General features: G+C 42.3%; 38 non-coding genes and 4 pseudogenes across 38 annotated transcripts in view; all 42 read left to right on the top strand.

Moving 5' to 3' along the window:
• The window catches only part of LOC115118616 (synapsin-2-like), a 299,540-nt pseudogene that overhangs the window by 137,461 nt on the left and 147,413 nt on the right, over window positions 1-14,666 (top strand).
• LOC135560517 (5S ribosomal RNA) lies at window positions 217-335 on the top strand. The gene has a single exon (XR_010459031.1). It is a non-coding gene; the product is annotated as a 5S ribosomal RNA (ribosomal RNA).
• LOC135560467 (5S ribosomal RNA) lies at window positions 578-696 on the top strand. Its single transcript, XR_010458981.1, has one exon. It is a non-coding gene; the product is annotated as a 5S ribosomal RNA (ribosomal RNA).
• LOC135560466 (5S ribosomal RNA) lies at window positions 939-1,057 on the top strand. The gene has a single exon (XR_010458979.1). It is a non-coding gene; the product is annotated as a 5S ribosomal RNA (ribosomal RNA).
• On the top strand, window positions 1,300-1,418 carry LOC135560465 (5S ribosomal RNA). Its single transcript, XR_010458978.1, has one exon. It is a non-coding gene; the product is annotated as a 5S ribosomal RNA (ribosomal RNA).
• LOC135560463 (5S ribosomal RNA) lies at window positions 1,661-1,779 on the top strand. Its single transcript, XR_010458976.1, has one exon. It is a non-coding gene; the product is annotated as a 5S ribosomal RNA (ribosomal RNA).
• LOC135560462 (5S ribosomal RNA) lies at window positions 2,022-2,140 on the top strand. Its single transcript, XR_010458975.1, has one exon. It is a non-coding gene; the product is annotated as a 5S ribosomal RNA (ribosomal RNA).
• Window positions 2,383-2,501, top strand: LOC135560461 (5S ribosomal RNA). The gene has a single exon (XR_010458973.1). It is a non-coding gene; the product is annotated as a 5S ribosomal RNA (ribosomal RNA).
• On the top strand, window positions 2,744-2,862 carry LOC135560460 (5S ribosomal RNA). The gene has a single exon (XR_010458972.1). It is a non-coding gene; the product is annotated as a 5S ribosomal RNA (ribosomal RNA).
• On the top strand, window positions 3,105-3,223 carry LOC135560459 (5S ribosomal RNA). Its single transcript, XR_010458971.1, has one exon. It is a non-coding gene; the product is annotated as a 5S ribosomal RNA (ribosomal RNA).
• Window positions 3,466-3,584, top strand: LOC135560458 (5S ribosomal RNA). Its single transcript, XR_010458970.1, has one exon. It is a non-coding gene; the product is annotated as a 5S ribosomal RNA (ribosomal RNA).
• Window positions 3,826-3,944, top strand: LOC135560457 (5S ribosomal RNA). The gene has a single exon (XR_010458969.1). It is a non-coding gene; the product is annotated as a 5S ribosomal RNA (ribosomal RNA).
• LOC135560456 (5S ribosomal RNA) lies at window positions 4,187-4,305 on the top strand. The gene has a single exon (XR_010458968.1). It is a non-coding gene; the product is annotated as a 5S ribosomal RNA (ribosomal RNA).
• LOC135560516 (5S ribosomal RNA) lies at window positions 4,548-4,666 on the top strand. The gene has a single exon (XR_010459030.1). It is a non-coding gene; the product is annotated as a 5S ribosomal RNA (ribosomal RNA).
• LOC135560455 (5S ribosomal RNA) lies at window positions 4,909-5,027 on the top strand. The gene has a single exon (XR_010458967.1). It is a non-coding gene; the product is annotated as a 5S ribosomal RNA (ribosomal RNA).
• LOC135560495 (5S ribosomal RNA) lies at window positions 5,270-5,388 on the top strand. Its single transcript, XR_010459009.1, has one exon. It is a non-coding gene; the product is annotated as a 5S ribosomal RNA (ribosomal RNA).
• On the top strand, window positions 5,631-5,749 carry LOC135560454 (5S ribosomal RNA). Its single transcript, XR_010458966.1, has one exon. It is a non-coding gene; the product is annotated as a 5S ribosomal RNA (ribosomal RNA).
• On the top strand, window positions 5,992-6,110 carry LOC135560452 (5S ribosomal RNA). The gene has a single exon (XR_010458964.1). It is a non-coding gene; the product is annotated as a 5S ribosomal RNA (ribosomal RNA).
• On the top strand, window positions 6,353-6,471 carry LOC135560451 (5S ribosomal RNA). Its single transcript, XR_010458962.1, has one exon. It is a non-coding gene; the product is annotated as a 5S ribosomal RNA (ribosomal RNA).
• LOC135560595 (5S ribosomal RNA) lies at window positions 6,714-6,830 on the top strand (annotated as a pseudogene).
• LOC135560515 (5S ribosomal RNA) lies at window positions 7,073-7,191 on the top strand. Its single transcript, XR_010459029.1, has one exon. It is a non-coding gene; the product is annotated as a 5S ribosomal RNA (ribosomal RNA).
• On the top strand, window positions 7,433-7,551 carry LOC135560450 (5S ribosomal RNA). Its single transcript, XR_010458961.1, has one exon. It is a non-coding gene; the product is annotated as a 5S ribosomal RNA (ribosomal RNA).
• LOC135560598 (5S ribosomal RNA) lies at window positions 7,794-7,910 on the top strand (annotated as a pseudogene).
• On the top strand, window positions 8,153-8,271 carry LOC135560449 (5S ribosomal RNA). Its single transcript, XR_010458960.1, has one exon. It is a non-coding gene; the product is annotated as a 5S ribosomal RNA (ribosomal RNA).
• Window positions 8,514-8,632, top strand: LOC135560448 (5S ribosomal RNA). Its single transcript, XR_010458959.1, has one exon. It is a non-coding gene; the product is annotated as a 5S ribosomal RNA (ribosomal RNA).
• LOC135560447 (5S ribosomal RNA) lies at window positions 8,877-8,995 on the top strand. The gene has a single exon (XR_010458958.1). It is a non-coding gene; the product is annotated as a 5S ribosomal RNA (ribosomal RNA).
• Window positions 9,238-9,355, top strand: LOC135560578 (5S ribosomal RNA). Its single transcript, XR_010459092.1, has one exon. It is a non-coding gene; the product is annotated as a 5S ribosomal RNA (ribosomal RNA).
• LOC135560446 (5S ribosomal RNA) lies at window positions 9,598-9,716 on the top strand. Its single transcript, XR_010458957.1, has one exon. It is a non-coding gene; the product is annotated as a 5S ribosomal RNA (ribosomal RNA).
• LOC135560445 (5S ribosomal RNA) lies at window positions 9,959-10,077 on the top strand. Its single transcript, XR_010458956.1, has one exon. It is a non-coding gene; the product is annotated as a 5S ribosomal RNA (ribosomal RNA).
• Window positions 10,320-10,438, top strand: LOC135560444 (5S ribosomal RNA). Its single transcript, XR_010458955.1, has one exon. It is a non-coding gene; the product is annotated as a 5S ribosomal RNA (ribosomal RNA).
• LOC135560443 (5S ribosomal RNA) lies at window positions 10,681-10,799 on the top strand. Its single transcript, XR_010458954.1, has one exon. It is a non-coding gene; the product is annotated as a 5S ribosomal RNA (ribosomal RNA).
• Window positions 11,042-11,160, top strand: LOC135560441 (5S ribosomal RNA). Its single transcript, XR_010458952.1, has one exon. It is a non-coding gene; the product is annotated as a 5S ribosomal RNA (ribosomal RNA).
• On the top strand, window positions 11,392-11,510 carry LOC135560440 (5S ribosomal RNA). The gene has a single exon (XR_010458951.1). It is a non-coding gene; the product is annotated as a 5S ribosomal RNA (ribosomal RNA).
• LOC135560439 (5S ribosomal RNA) lies at window positions 11,753-11,871 on the top strand. Its single transcript, XR_010458950.1, has one exon. It is a non-coding gene; the product is annotated as a 5S ribosomal RNA (ribosomal RNA).
• LOC135560438 (5S ribosomal RNA) lies at window positions 12,114-12,232 on the top strand. Its single transcript, XR_010458949.1, has one exon. It is a non-coding gene; the product is annotated as a 5S ribosomal RNA (ribosomal RNA).
• LOC135560514 (5S ribosomal RNA) lies at window positions 12,475-12,593 on the top strand. The gene has a single exon (XR_010459028.1). It is a non-coding gene; the product is annotated as a 5S ribosomal RNA (ribosomal RNA).
• On the top strand, window positions 12,836-12,954 carry LOC135560437 (5S ribosomal RNA). Its single transcript, XR_010458948.1, has one exon. It is a non-coding gene; the product is annotated as a 5S ribosomal RNA (ribosomal RNA).
• Window positions 13,197-13,313, top strand: LOC135560596 (5S ribosomal RNA; annotated as a pseudogene).
• LOC135560436 (5S ribosomal RNA) lies at window positions 13,556-13,674 on the top strand. The gene has a single exon (XR_010458947.1). It is a non-coding gene; the product is annotated as a 5S ribosomal RNA (ribosomal RNA).
• On the top strand, window positions 13,917-14,035 carry LOC135560435 (5S ribosomal RNA). The gene has a single exon (XR_010458946.1). It is a non-coding gene; the product is annotated as a 5S ribosomal RNA (ribosomal RNA).
• On the top strand, window positions 14,278-14,396 carry LOC135560434 (5S ribosomal RNA). The gene has a single exon (XR_010458945.1). It is a non-coding gene; the product is annotated as a 5S ribosomal RNA (ribosomal RNA).
• Window positions 14,639-14,666, top strand: part of LOC135560433 (5S ribosomal RNA) — a 119-nt gene continuing 91 nt past the window's right edge. The window contains exon 1 of the ribosomal RNA XR_010458944.1: window positions 14,639-14,666. This exon is cut by the window's right edge and continues 91 nt beyond it. This is a non-coding gene — a ribosomal RNA (5S ribosomal RNA).

The following is a 14,666-nucleotide window of genomic DNA, read 5'->3' as shown; positions in this document are numbered from 1 at the left end:
CCCACAAGGCTGAAATATGTGCCCTCGCTTTGAAATAAGTAAGCAAGGTTAGTTTGTATTTCATCCAACAATCTGTGCTACAAATTATGGCTACAGTATATGCAATTTTTTCCACATTTTGAGTGACACAAAGATTCTTATCTAAATGGTGAAAATGCAACAGCTGTTAATCAGACTCACTTTGACTTTATATAGTGCACCAAGAGATGGTTTCTCGCTTACGGCCACACTGTCCTGAGTACGCCTGATCTCGTCTGATCTCGGAAGCTAAGCAGGGTCGGGCTTGGTTAGTACTTGGATGGGAGACCGCCTGGGAATACCAGGTGCTGTAAGCATTTTGTCAACTCTTTGTCCGTTTTTTCCCACAAGGCTGAAATATGTGCCCTCGCTTTGAAATAAGTAAGCAAGGTTAGTTTGTATTTCATCCAACAATCTGTGCTACAAATTATGGCTACAGTATATGCAATTTTTTCCACATTTTGAGTGACACAAAGATTCTTATCTAAATGGTGAAAATGCAACAGCTGTTAATCAGACTCACTTTGACTTTATATAGTGCACCAAGAGATGGTTTCTCGCTTACGGCCACACTGTCCTGAGTACGCCTGATCTCGTCTGATCTCAGAAGCTAAGCAGGGTCGGGCCTGGTTAGTACTTGGATGGGAGACCGCCTGGGAATACCAGGTGCTGTAAGCATTTTGTCAACTCTTTGTCCGTTTTTTCCCACAAGGCTGAAATATGTGCCCTCGCTTTGAAATAAGTAAGCAAGGTTAGTTTGTATTTCATCCAACAATCTGTGCTACAAATTATGGCTACAGTATATGCAATTTTTTCCACATTTTGAGTGACACAAAGATTCTTATCTAAATGGTGAAAATGCAACAGCTGTTAATCAGACTCACTTTGACTTTATATAGTGCACCAAGAGATGGTTTCTCGCTTACGGCCACACTGTCCTGAGTACGCCTGATCTCGTCTGATCTCAGAAGCTAAGCAGGGTCGGGCCTGGTTAGTACTTGGATGGGAGACCGCCTGGGAATACCAGGTGCTGTAAGCATTTTGTCAACTCTTTGTCCGTTTTTTCCCACAAGGCTGAAATATGTGCCCTCGCTTTGAAATAAGTAAGCAAGGTTAGTTTGTATTTCATCCAACAATCTGTGCTACAAATTATGGCTACAGTATATGCAATTTTTTCCACATTTTGAGTGACACAAAGATTCTTATCTAAATGGTGAAAATGCAACAGCTGTTAATCAGACTCACTTTGACTTTATATAGTGCACCAAGAGATGGTTTTTCGCTTACGGCCACACTGTCCTGAGTACGCCTGATCTCGTCTGATCTCAGAAGCTAAGCAGGGTCGGGCCTGGTTAGTACTTGGATGGGAGACCGCCTGGGAATACCAGGTGCTGTAAGCATTTTGTCAACTCTTTGTCCGTTTTTTCCCACAAGGCTGAAATATGTGCCCTCGCTTTGAAATAAGTAAGCAAGGTTAGTTTGTATTTCATCCAACAATCTGTGCTACAAATTATGGCTACAGTATATGCAATTTTTTCCACATTTTGAGTGACACAAAGATTCTTATCTAAATGGTGAAAATGCAACAGCTGTTAATCAGACTCACTTTGACTTTATATAGTGCACCAAGAGATGGTTTCTCGCTTACGGCCACACTGTCCTGAGTACGCCTGATCTCGTCTGATCTCAGAAGCTAAGCAGGGTCGGGCCTGGTTAGTACTTGGATGGGAGACCGCCTGGGAATACCAGGTGCTGTAAGCATTTTGTCAACTCTTTGTCCGTTTTTTCCCACAAGGCTGAAATATGTGCCCTCGCTTTGAAATAAGTAAGCAAGGTTAGTTTGTATTTCATCCAACAATCTGTGCTACAAATTATGGCTACAGTATATGCAATTTTTTCCACATTTTGAGTGACACAAAGATTCTTATCTAAATGGTGAAAATGCAACAGCTGTTAATCAGACTCACTTTGACTTTATATAGTGCACCAAGAGATGGTTTCTCGCTTACGGCCACACTGTCCTGAGTACGCCTGATCTCGTCTGATCTCAGAAGCTAAGCAGGGTCGGGCCTGGTTAGTACTTGGATGGGAGACCGCCTGGGAATACCAGGTGCTGTAAGCATTTTGTCAACTCTTTGTCCGTTTTTTCCCACAAGGCTGAAATATGTGCCCTCGCTTTGAAATAAGTAAGCAAGGTTAGTTTGTATTTCATCCAACAATCTGTGCTACAAATTATGGCTACAGTATATGCAATTTTTTCCACATTTTGAGTGACACAAAGATTCTTATCTAAATGGTGAAAATGCAACAGCTGTTAATCAGACTCACTTTGACTTTATATAGTGCACCAAGAGATGGTTTCTCGCTTACGGCCACACTGTCCTGAGTACGCCTGATCTCGTCTGATCTCAGAAGCTAAGCAGGGTCGGGCCTGGTTAGTACTTGGATGGGAGACCGCCTGGGAATACCAGGTGCTGTAAGCATTTTGTCAACTCTTTGTCCGTTTTTTCCCACAAGGCTGAAATATGTGCCCTCGCTTTGAAATAAGTAAGCAAGGTTAGTTTGTATTTCATCCAACAATCTGTGCTACAAATTATGGCTACAGTATATGCAATTTTTTCCACATTTTGAGTGACACAAAGATTCTTATCTAAATGGTGAAAATGCAACAGCTGTTAATCAGACTCACTTTGACTTTATATAGTGCACCAAGAGATGGTTTCTCGCTTACGGCCACACTGTCCTGAGTACGCCTGATCTCGTCTGATCTCAGAAGCTAAGCAGGGTCGGGCCTGGTTAGTACTTGGATGGGAGACCGCCTGGGAATACCAGGTGCTGTAAGCATTTTGTCAACTCTTTGTCCGTTTTTTCCCACAAGGCTGAAATATGTGCCCTCGCTTTGAAATAAGTAAGCAAGGTTAGTTTGTATTTCATCCAACAATCTGTGCTACAAATTATGGCTACAGTATATGCAATTTTTTCCACATTTTGAGTGACACAAAGATTCTTATCTAAATGGTGAAAATGCAACAGCTGTTAATCAGACTCACTTTGACTTTATATAGTGCACCAAGAGATGGTTTCTCGCTTACGGCCACACTGTCCTGAGTACGCCTGATCTCGTCTGATCTCAGAAGCTAAGCAGGGTCGGGCCTGGTTAGTACTTGGATGGGAGACCGCCTGGGAATACCAGGTGCTGTAAGCATTTTGTCAACTCTTTGTCCGTTTTTTCCCACAAGGCTGAAATATGTGCCCTCGCTTTGAAATAAGTAAGCAAGGTTAGTTTGTATTTCATCCAACAATCTGTGCTACAAATTATGGCTACAGTATATGCAATTTTTTCCACATTTTGAGTGACACAAAGATTCTTATCTAAATGGTGAAAATGCAACAGCTGTTAATCAGACTCACTTTGACTTTATATAGTGCACCAAGAGATGGTTTCTCGCTTACGGCCACACTGTCCTGAGTACGCCTGATCTCGTCTGATCTCAGAAGCTAAGCAGGGTCGGGCCTGGTTAGTACTTGGATGGGAGACCGCCTGGGAATACCAGGTGCTGTAAGCATTTTGTCAACTCTTTGTCCGTTTTTTCCCACAAGGCTGAAATATGTGCCCTCGCTTTGAAATAAGTAAGCAAGGTTAGTTTGTATTTCATCCAACAATCTGTGCTACAAATTATGGCTACAGTATATGCAATTTTTTCCACATTTTGAGTGACACAAAGATTCTTATCTAAATGGTGAAAATGCAACAGCTGTTAATCAGACTCACTTTGACTTATATAGTGCACCAAGAGATGGTTTCTCGCTTACGGCCACACTGTCCTGAGTACGCCTGATCTCGTCTGATCTCAGAAGCTAAGCAGGGTCGGGCCTGGTTAGTACTTGGATGGGAGACCGCCTGGGAATACCAGGTGCTGTAAGCATTTTGTCAACTCTTTGTCCGTTTTTTCCCACAAGGCTGAAATATGTGCCCTCGCTTTGAAATAAGTAAGCAAGGTTAGTTTGTATTTCATCCAACAATCTGTGCTACAAATTATGGCTACAGTATATGCAATTTTTTCCACATTTTGAGTGACACAAAGATTCTTATCTAAATGGTGAAAATGCAACAGCTGTTAATCAGACTCACTTTGACTTTATATAGTGCACCAAGAGATGGTTTCTCGCTTACGGCCACACTGTCCTGAGTACGCCTGATCTCGTCTGATCTCAGAAGCTAAGCAGGGTCGGGCCTGGTTAGTACTTGGATGGGAGACCGCCTGGGAATACCAGGTGCTGTAAGCATTTTGTCAACTCTTTGTCCGTTTTTTCCCACAAGGCTGAAATATGTGCCCTCGCTTTGAAATAAGTAAGCAAGGTTAGTTTGTATTTCATCCAACAATCTGTGCTACAAATTATGGCTACAGTATATGCAATTTTTTCCACATTTTGAGTGACACAAAGATTCTTATCTAAATGGTGAAAATGCAACAGCTGTTAATCAGACTCACTTTGACTTTATATAGTGCACCAAGAGATGGTTTCTCGCTTACGGCCACACTGTCCTGAGTACGCCTGATCTCGTCTGATCTCGGAAGCTAAGCAGGGTCGGGCTTGGTTAGTACTTGGATGGGAGACCGCCTGGGAATACCAGGTGCTGTAAGCATTTTGTCAACTCTTTGTCCGTTTTTTCCCACAAGGCTGAAATATGTGCCCTCGCTTTGAAATAAGTAAGCAAGGTTAGTTTGTATTTCATCCAACAATCTGTGCTACAAATTATGGCTACAGTATATGCAATTTTTTCCACATTTTGAGTGACACAAAGATTCTTATCTAAATGGTGAAAATGCAACAGCTGTTAATCAGACTCACTTTGACTTTATATAGTGCACCAAGAGATGGTTTCTCGCTTACGGCCACACTGTCCTGAGTACGCCTGATCTCGTCTGATCTCAGAAGCTAAGCAGGGTCGGGCCTGGTTAGTACTTGGATGGGAGACCGCCTGGGAATACCAGGTGCTGTAAGCATTTTGTCAACTCTTTGTCCGTTTTTTCCCACAAGGCTGAAATATGTGCCCTCGCTTTGAAATAAGTAAGCAAGGTTAGTTTGTATTTCATCCAACAATCTGTGCTACAAATTATGGCTACAGTATATGCAATTTTTTCCACATTTTGAGTGACACAAAGATTCTTATCTAAATGGTGAAAATGCAACAGCTGTTAATCAGACTCACTTTGACTTTATATAGTGCACCAAGAGATGGTTTCTCGCTTACGGCCACACTGTCCTGAGTACGCCTGATCTCGTCTGATCTCGGAAGCTAAGCAGGGTCGGGCCTGGTTAGTACTTGGATGGGAGACCGCCTGGGAATACCAGGTGCTGTAAGCATTTTGTCAACTCTTTGTCCGTTTTTTCCCACAAGGCTGAAATATGTGCCCTCGCTTTGAAATAAGTAAGCAAGGTTAGTTTGTATTTCATCCAACAATCTGTGCTACAAATTATGGCTACAGTATATGCAATTTTTTCCACATTTTGAGTGACACAAAGATTCTTATCTAAATGGTGAAAATGCAACAGCTGTTAATCAGACTCACTTTGACTTTATATAGTGCACCAAGAGATGGTTTCTCGCTTACGGCCACACTGTCCTGAGTACGCCTGATCTCGTCTGATCTCAGAAGCTAAGCAGGGTCGGGCCTGGTTAGTACTTGGATGGGAGACCGCCTGGGAATACCAGGTGCTGTAAGCATTTTGTCAACTCTTTGTCCGTTTTTTCCCACAAGGCTGAAATATGTGCCCTCGCTTTGAAATAAGTAAGCAAGGTTAGTTTGTATTTCATCCAACAATCTGTGCTACAAATTATGGCTACAGTATATGCAATTTTTTCCACATTTTGAGTGACACAAAGATTCTTATCTAAATGGTGAAAATGCAACAGCTGTTAATCAGACTCACTTTGACTTTATATAGTGCACCAAGAGATGGTTTCTCGCTTACGGCCACACTGTCCTGAGTACGCCTGATCTCGTCTGATCTCAGAAGCTAAGCAGGGTCGGGCCTGGTTAGTACTTGGATGGGAGACCGCCTGGGAATACCAGGTGCTGTAAGCATTTTGTCAACTCTTTGTCCGTTTTTTCCCACAAGGCTGAAATATGTGCCCTCGCTTTGAAATAAGTAAGCAAGGTTAGTTTGTATTTCATCCAACAATCTGTGCTACAAATTATGGCTACAGTATATGCAATTTTTTCCACATTTTGAGTGACACAAAGATTCTTATCTAAATGGTGAAAATGCAACAGCTGTTAATCAGACTCACTTTGACTTTATATAGTGCACCAAGAGATGGTTTCTCGCTTACGGCCACACTGTCCTGAGTACGCCTGATCTCGTCTGATCTCAGAAGCTAAGCAGGGTCGGGCCTGGTTAGTACTTGGATGGGAGACCGCCTGGGAATACCAGGTGCTGTAAGCATTTTGTCAACTCTTTGTCCGTTTTTTCCCACAAGGCTGAAATATGTGCCCTCGCTTTGAAATAAGTAAGCAAGGTTAGTTTGTATTTCATCCAACAATCTGTGCTACAAATTATGGCTACAGTATATGCAATTTTTTCCACATTTTGAGTGACACAAAGATTCTTATCTAAATGGTGAAAATGCAACAGCTGTTAATCAGACTCACTTTGACTTTATATAGTGCACCAAGAGATGGTTTCTCGCTTACGGCCACACTGTCCTGAGTACGCCTGATCTCGTCTGATCTCAGAAGCTAAGCAGGGTCGGGCCTGGTTAGTACTTGGATGAGACCGCCTGGGAATACCAGGTGCTGTAAGCATTTTGTCAACTCTTTGTCCGTTTTTTCCCACAAGGCTGAAATATGTGCCCTCGCTTTGAAATAAGTAAGCAAGGTTAGTTTGTATTTCATCCAACAATCTGTGCTACAAATTATGGCTACAGTATATGCAATTTTTTCCACATTTTGAGTGACACAAAGATTCTTATCTAAATGGTGAAAATGCAACAGCTGTTAATCAGACTCACTTTGACTTTATATAGTGCACCAAGAGATGGTTTCTCGCTTACGGCCACACTGTCCTGAGTACGCCTGATCTCGTCTGATCTCGGAAGCTAAGCAGGGTCGGGCTTGGTTAGTACTTGGATGGGAGACCGCCTGGGAATACCAGGTGCTGTAAGCATTTTGTCAACTCTTTGTCCGTTTTTTCCCACAAGGCTGAAATATGTGCCCTCGCTTTGAAATAAGTAAGCAAGGTTAGTTTGTATTTCATCCAACAATCTGTGCTAAAATTATGGCTACAGTATATGCAATTTTTTCCACATTTTGAGTGACACAAAGATTCTTATCTAAATGGTGAAAATGCAACAGCTGTTAATCAGACTCACTTTGACTTTATATAGTGCACCAAGAGATGGTTTCTCGCTTACGGCCACACTGTCCTGAGTACGCCTGATCTCGTCTGATCTCAGAAGCTAAGCAGGGTCGGGCCTGGTTAGTACTTGGATGGGAGACCGCCTGGGAATACCAGGTGCTGTAAGCATTTTGTCAACTCTTTGTCCGTTTTTTCCCACAAGGCTGAAATATGTGCCCTCGCTTTGAAATAAGTAAGCAAGGTTAGTTTGTATTTCATCCAACAATCTGTGCTACAAATTATGGCTACAGTATATGCAATTTTTTCCACATTTTGAGTGACACAAAGATTCTTATCTAAATGGTGAAAATGCAACAGCTGTTAATCAGACTCACTTTGACTTTATATAGTGCACCAAGAGATGGTTTCTCGCTCGGCCACACTGTCCTGAGTACGCCTGATCTCGTCTGATCTCAGAAGCTAAGCAGGGTCGGGCCTGGTTAGTACTTGGATGGGAGACCGCCTGGGAATACCAGGTGCTGTAAGCATTTTGTCAACTCTTTGTCCGTTTTTTCCCACAAGGCTGAAATATGTGCCCTCGCTTTGAAATAAGTAAGCAAGGTTAGTTTGTATTTCATCCAACAATCTGTGCTACAAATTATGGCTACAGTATATGCAATTTTTTCCACATTTTGAGTGACACAAAGATTCTTATCTAAATGGTGAAAATGCAACAGCTGTTAATCAGACTCACTTTGACTTTATATAGTGCACCAAGAGATGGTTTCTCGCTTACGGCCACACTGTCCTGAGTACGCCTGATCTCGTCTGATCTCAGAAGCTAAGCAGGGTCGGGCCTGGTTAGTACTTGGATGGGAGACCGCCTGGGAATACCAGGTGCTGTAAGCATTTTGTCAACTCTTTGTCCGTTTTTTCCCACAAGGCTGAAATATGTGCCCTCGCTTTGAAATAAGTAAGCAAGGTTAGTTTGTATTTCATCCAACAATCTGTGCTACAAATTATGGCTACAGTATATGCAATTTTTTCCACATTTTGAGTGACACAAAGATTCTTATCTAAATGGTGAAAATGCAACAGCTGTTAATCAGACTCACTTTGACTTTATATAGTGCACCAAGAGATGGTTTCTCGCTTACGGCCACACTGTCCTGAGTACGCCTGATCTCGTCTGATCTCAGAAGCTAAGCAGGGTCGGGCCTGGTTAGTACTTGGATGGGAGACCGCCTGGGAATACCAGGTGCTGTAAGCATTTTGTCAACTCTTTGTCCGTTTTTTCCCACAAGGCTGAAATATGTGCCCTCGCTTTGAAATAAGTAAGCAAGGTTAGTTTGTATTTCATCCAACAATCTGTGCTACAAATTATGGCTACAGTATATGCAATTTTTTCCACATTTTGAGTGACACAAAGATTTATCTATCTAAATGGTGAAAATGCAACAGCTGTTAATCAGACTCACTTTGACTTTATATAGTGCACCAAGAGATGGTTTCTCGCTTACGGCCACACTGTCCTGAGTACGCCTGATCTCGTCTGATCTCAGAAGCTAAGCAGGGTCGGGCCTGGTTAGTACTTGGATGGGAGACCGCCTGGGAATACCAGGTGCTGTAAGCATTTTGTCAACTCTTTGTCCGTTTTTTCCCACAAGGCTGAAATATGTGCCCTCGCTTTGAAATAAGTAAGCAAGGTTAGTTTGTATTTCATCCAACAATCTGTGCTACAAATTATGGCTACAGTATATGCAATTTTTTCCACATTTTGAGTGACACAAAGATTCTTATCTAAATGGTGAAAATGCAACAGCTGTTAATCAGACTCACTTTGACTTTATATAGTGCACCAAGAGATGGTTTCTCGCTTACGGCCACACTGTCCTGAGTACGCCTGATCTCGTCTGATCTCAGAAGCTAAGCAGGTCGGGCCTGGTTAGTACTTGGATGGGAGACCGCCTGGGAATACCAGGTGCTGTAAGCATTTTGTCAACTCTTTGTCCGTTTTTTCCCACAAGGCTGAAATATGTGCCCTCGCTTTGAAATAAGTAAGCAAGGTTAGTTTGTATTTCATCCAACAATCTGTGCTACAAATTATGGCTACAGTATATGCAATTTTTTCCACATTTTGAGTGACACAAAGATTCTTATCTAAATGGTGAAAATGCAACAGCTGTTAATCAGACTCACTTTGACTTTATATAGTGCACCAAGAGATGGTTTCTCGCTTACGGCCACACTGTCCTGAGTACGCCTGATCTCGTCTGATCTCAGAAGCTAAGCAGGGTCGGGCCTGGTTAGTACTTGGATGGGAGACCGCCTGGGAATACCAGGTGCTGTAAGCATTTTGTCAACTCTTTGTCCGTTTTTTCCCACAAGGCTGAAATATGTGCCCTCGCTTTGAAATAAGTAAGCAAGGTTAGTTTGTATTTCATCCAACAATCTGTGCTACAAATTATGGCTACAGTATATGCAATTTTTTCCACATTTTGAGTGACACAAAGATTCTTATCTAAATGGTGAAAATGCAACAGCTGTTAATCAGACTCACTTTGACTTTATATAGTGCACCAAGAGATGGTTTCTCGCTTACGGCCACACTGTCCTGAGTACGCCTGATCTCGTCTGATCTCAGAAGCTAAGCAGGGTCGGGCCTGGTTAGTACTTGGATGGGAGACCGCCTGGGAATACCAGGTGCTGTAAGCATTTTGTCAACTCTTTGTCCGTTTTTTCCCACAAGGCTGAAATATGTGCCCTCGCTTTGAAATAAGTAAGCAAGGTTAGTTTGTATTTCATCCAACAATCTGTGCTACAAATTATGGCTACAGTATATGCAATTTTTTCCACATTTTGAGTGACACAAAGATTCTTATCTAAATGGTGAAAATGCAACAGCTGTTAATCAGACTCACTTTGACTTTATATAGTGCACCAAGAGATGGTTTCTCGCTTACGGCCACACTGTCCTGAGTACGCCTGATCTCGTCTGATCTCAGAAGCTAAGCAGGGTCGGGCCTGGTTAGTACTTGGATGGGAGACCGCCTGGGAATACCAGGTGCTGTAAGCATTTTGTCAACTCTTTGTCCGTTTTTTCCCACAAGGCTGAAATATGTGCCCTCGCTTTGAAATAAGTAAGCAAGGTTAGTTTGTATTTCATCCAACAATCTGTGCTACAAATTATGGCTACAGTATATGCAATTTTTTCCACATTTTGAGTGACACAAAGATTCTTATCTAAATGGTGAAAATGCAACAGCTGTTAATCAGACTCACTTTGACTTTATATAGTGCACCAAGAGATGGTTTCTCGCTTACGGCCACACTGTCCTGAGTACGCCTGATCTCGTCTGATCTCAGAAGCTAAGCAGGGTCGGGCCTGGTTAGTACTTGGATGGGAGACCGCCTGGGAATACCAGGTGCTGTAAGCATTTTGTCAACTCTTTGTCCGTTTTTTCCCACAAGGCTGAAATATGTGCCCTCGCTTTGAAATAAGTAAGCAAGGTTAGTTTGTATTTCATCCAACAATCTGTGCTACAAATTATGGCTACAGTATATGCAATTTTTTCCACATTTTGAGTGACACAAAGATTCTTATCTAAATGGTGAAAATGCAACAGCTGTTAATCAGACTCACTTTGACTTTATATAGTGCACCAAGAGATGGTTTCTCGCTTACGGCCACACTGTCCTGAGTACGCCTGATCTCGTCTGATCTCAGAAGCTAAGCAGGGTCGGGCCTGGTTAGTACTTGGATGGGAGACCGCCTGGGAATACCAGGTGCTGTAAGCATTTTGTCAACTCTTTGTCCGTTTTTTCCCACAAGGCTGAAATATGTGCCCTCGCTTTGAAATAAGTAAGCAAGGTTAGTTTGTATTTCATCCAACAATCTGTGCTACAAATTATGGCTACAGTATATGCAATTTTTAGTGACACAAAGATTCTTATCTAAATGGTGAAAATGCAACAGCTGTTAATCAGACTCACTTTGACTTTATATAGTGCACCAAGAGATGGTTTCTCGCTTACGGCCACACTGTCCTGAGTACGCCTGATCTCGTCTGATCTCAGAAGCTAAGCAGGGTCGGGCCTGGTTAGTACTTGGATGGGAGACCGCCTGGGAATACCAGGTGCTGTAAGCATTTTGTCAACTCTTTGTCCGTTTTTTCCCACAAGGCTGAAATATGTGCCCTCGCTTTGAAATAAGTAAGCAAGGTTAGTTTGTATTTCATCCAACAATCTGTGCTACAAATTATGGCTACAGTATATGCAATTTTTTCCACATTTTGAGTGACACAAAGATTCTTATCTAAATGGTGAAAATGCAACAGCTGTTAATCAGACTCACTTTGACTTTATATAGTGCACCAAGAGATGGTTTCTCGCTTACGGCCACACTGTCCTGAGTACGCCTGATCTCGTCTGATCTCAGAAGCTAAGCAGGGTCGGGCCTGGTTAGTACTTGGATGGGAGACCGCCTGGGAATACCAGGTGCTGTAAGCATTTTGTCAACTCTTTGTCCGTTTTTTCCCACAAGGCTGAAATATGTGCCCTCGCTTTGAAATAAGTAAGCAAGGTTAGTTTGTATTTCATCCAACAATCTGTGCTACAAATTATGGCTACAGTATATGCAATTTTTTCCACATTTTGAGTGACACAAAGATTCTTATCTAAATGGTGAAAATGCAACAGCTGTTAATCAGACTCACTTTGACTTTATATAGTGCACCAAGAGATGGTTTCTCGCTTACGGCCACACTGTCCTGAGTACGCCTGATCTCGTCTGATCTCAGAAGCTAAGCAGGGTCGGGCCTGGTTAGTACTTGGATGGGAGACCGCCTGGGAATACCAGGTGCTGTAAGCATTTTGTCAACTCTTTGTCCGTTTTTTCCCACAAGGCTGAAATATGTGCCCTCGCTTTGAAATAAGTAAGCAAGGTTAGTTTGTATTTCATCCAACAATCTGTGCTACAAATTATGGCTACAGTATATGCAATTTTTTCCACATTTTGAGTGACACAAAGATTCTTATCTAAATGGTGAAAATGCAACAGCTGTTAATCAGACTCACTTTGACTTTATATAGTGCACCAAGAGATGGTTTCTCGCTTACGGCCACACTGTCCTGAGTACGCCTGATCTCGTCTGATCTCGGAAGCTAAGCAGGGTCGGGCTTGGTTAGTACTTGGATGGGAGACCGCCTGGGAATACCAGGTGCTGTAAGCATTTTGTCAACTCTTTGTCCGTTTTTTCCCACAAGGCTGAAATATGTGCCCTCGCTTTGAAATAAGTAAGCAAGGTTAGTTTGTATTTCATCCAACAATCTGTGCTACAAATTATGGCTACAGTATATGCAATTTTTTCCACATTTTGAGTGACACAAAGATTCTTATCTAAATGGTGAAAATGCAACAGCTGTTAATCAGACTCACTTTGACTTTATATAGTGCACCAAGAGATGGTTTCTCGCTTACGGCCACACTGTCCTGAGTACGCCTGATCTCGTCTGATCTCAGAAGCTAAGCAGGGTCGGGCCTGGTTAGTACTTGGATGGGAGACCGCCTGGGAATACCAGGTGCTGTAAGCATTTTGTCAACTCTTTGTCCGTTTTTTCCCACAAGGCTGAAATATGTGCCCTCGCTTTGAAATAAGTAAGCAAGGTTAGTTTGTATTTCATCCAACAATCTGTGCTACAAATTATGGCTACAGTATATGCAATTTTTTCCACATTTTGAGTGACACAAAGATTCTTATCTAAATGGTGAAAATGCAACAGCTGTTAATCAGACTCACTTTGACTTTATATAGTGCACCAAGAGATGGTTTCTCGCTTACGGCCACACTGTCCTGAGTACGCCTGATCTCGTCTGATCTCAGAAGCTAAGCAGGGTCGGGCCTGGTTAGTACTTGGATGGGAGAGCCTGGGAATACCAGGTGCTGTAAGCATTTTGTCAACTCTTTGTCCGTTTTTTCCCACAAGGCTGAAATATGTGCCCTCGCTTTGAAATAAGTAAGCAAGGTTAGTTTGTATTTCATCCAACAATCTGTGCTACAAATTATGGCTACAGTATATGCAATTTTTTCCACATTTTGAGTGACACAAAGATTCTTATCTAAATGGTGAAAATGCAACAGCTGTTAATCAGACTCACTTTGACTTTATATAGTGCACCAAGAGATGGTTTCTCGCTTACGGCCACACTGTCCTGAGTACGCCTGATCTCGTCTGATCTCAGAAGCTAAGCAGGGTCGGGCCTGGTTAGTACTTGGATGGGAGACCGCCTGGGAATACCAGGTGCTGTAAGCATTTTGTCAACTCTTTGTCCGTTTTTTCCCACAAGGCTGAAATATGTGCCCTCGCTTTGAAATAAGTAAGCAAGGTTAGTTTGTATTTCATCCAACAATCTGTGCTACAAATTATGGCTACAGTATATGCAATTTTTTCCACATTTTGAGTGACACAAAGATTCTTATCTAAATGGTGAAAATGCAACAGCTGTTAATCAGACTCACTTTGACTTTATATAGTGCACCAAGAGATGGTTTCTCGCTTACGGCCACACTGTCCTGAGTACGCCTGATCTCGTCTGATCTCAGAAGCTAAGCAGGGTCGGGCCTGGTTAGTACTTGGATGGGAGACCGCCTGGGAATACCAGGTGCTGTAAGCATTTTGTCAACTCTTTGTCCGTTTTTTCCCACAAGGCTGAAATATGTGCCCTCGCTTTGAAATAAGTAAGCAAGGTTAGTTTGTATTTCATCCAACAATCTGTGCTACAAATTATGGCTACAGTATATGCAATTTTTTCCACATTTTGAGTGACACAAAGATTCTTATCTAAATGGTGAAAATGCAACAGCTGTTAATCAGACTCACTTTGACTTTATATAGTGCACCAAGAGATGGTTTCTCGCTTACGGCCACACTGTCCTGAGTACGCCTGATCTCGTCTGATCTCAGAAGCTAAGCAGGGTCGGGCCTGGTTAGTACTTGGATGGGAGACCGCCTGGGAATACCAGGTGCTGTAAGCATTTTGTCAACTCTTTGTCCGTTTTTTCCCACAAGGCTGAAATATGTGCCCTCGCTTTGAAATAAGTAAGCAAGGTTAGTTTGTATTTCATCCAACAATCTGTGCTACAAATTATGGCTACAGTATATGCAATTTTTTCCACATTTTGAGTGACACAAAGATTCTTATCTAAATGGTGAAAATGCAACAGCTGTTAATCAGACTCACTTTGACTTTATATAGTGCACCAAGAGATGGTTTCTCGCTTACGGCCACACTGTCCTGAGTACGC

This window comes from Oncorhynchus nerka, linkage group LG15 (genome assembly GCF_034236695.1).
Source record: "Oncorhynchus nerka isolate Pitt River linkage group LG15, Oner_Uvic_2.0, whole genome shotgun sequence".
Taxonomy (NCBI): Eukaryota; Metazoa; Chordata; class Actinopteri; order Salmoniformes; family Salmonidae; genus Oncorhynchus; species Oncorhynchus nerka.
Note: the sequence above shows the minus strand (reverse complement) of the source record. Positions and strands in the feature narration are given on the sequence as shown.